Here is a 1271-nt window from a genome sequence, read left to right as displayed (position 1 = left end):
CAACATAACCCACTATATAAACAAACTCAAAGAAAAAAGTTACATGATCATCTCATTAGATGCTGAGAAAGCATTTGACAAAATTCGACATCCCTTCATGTTAAAAGTCTTGGAGAGATCAGGAATTCAAGGTTCATACCTAAATATAGTAAAAACAATATACAGCAAACCAGTAGCCAACGTCAAGTTAAATGGAGAGAAACTTGAAGCAATGCCTACTCTCTCCCTACCTATTCAATATAGTACTCAAAGTTCTAGCCAGAGCAATTAGAACAACAAAAGGAGATCAAAGGGATACAAATTGGGAAGGAGGAAGTCAAGATATCACTATTTCCTTCTGCACCCTGTAGCTGACAGTGTCCTACAGCTCTCCATACCCAAATTCCTCCCAGAGAGAACTGGTCTTCCAGGAGTACTGACATACAGGCTTGCAGTAAGGACAAATCACAATCAGAGACAGCAAGACCAGCTAACACCAGAGATAAGCAGATGGTGAGACACAAAGGCAAGAACATAAACAACTGAAACCAAGGCTACTTGGCATCATCAGAACCCAGTTCTTGCATCACAGTGAGCCCTGGATACCCCCAACACATCAGAAAAGCAAGATTCTAATTTAAAGACACATCTCATGCTGATAATAGAGAACTTTAAGAAGGACATAAATGACTTTCTTAAAGAAATACAGAACACGGGTAAACAGAAACCCTTAAAGAAGAAACACAAAAATCCTTTAAAATATTACAGGAAAACCCAACCAAGCAGGTGAATGAATTGAACAAAATCCAGGATCTAAAAATGCAAACAAAAACAGTAAAGAAAAAAAAAAACAATAAAGAAATCACAAAGGGAGACAACACTGGGGATAGAAAACCTAGGAAAGAAATCAGGAGTCATAGATGCAAGCATCACCAACAGAATACAAGAGATAGAAGAGAGAATCTCAGGTGCATAAGATAGCATAGAAAACATTCACACAACAGTCAAAGAAAATGCAAAATGCAAAAAGATTCTAACTCAAAATATCCAGGAAATCCAGGACACAATGAGAAAACCAAACCTAAGGAAAATAGGTATAGAAGTGAGTGAAGATTCTCAACTTAAAGGGCCAGTAAATATCTTTAACAAAATTATAGAAAACTTTCCTAACCTAAAGGAAGAGATGCCTATTAACATACAAGAGGCTCATAGAAGTCCAAGTAGATTGGACTAGGAAAGAAATTTCTCCTGTCACATAATAGTCAAAACAACAAATGCACAAAAAAAAAAAA

The sequence above is a fragment of the Mus caroli genome, chromosome 4, assembly GCF_900094665.2.
Source record: "Mus caroli chromosome 4, CAROLI_EIJ_v1.1, whole genome shotgun sequence".
Classification (NCBI taxonomy): domain Eukaryota; kingdom Metazoa; phylum Chordata; class Mammalia; order Rodentia; family Muridae; genus Mus; species Mus caroli.
The sequence above is the reverse complement of the archived record's forward strand: the minus strand, read 5'-3'. Positions refer to the sequence as shown.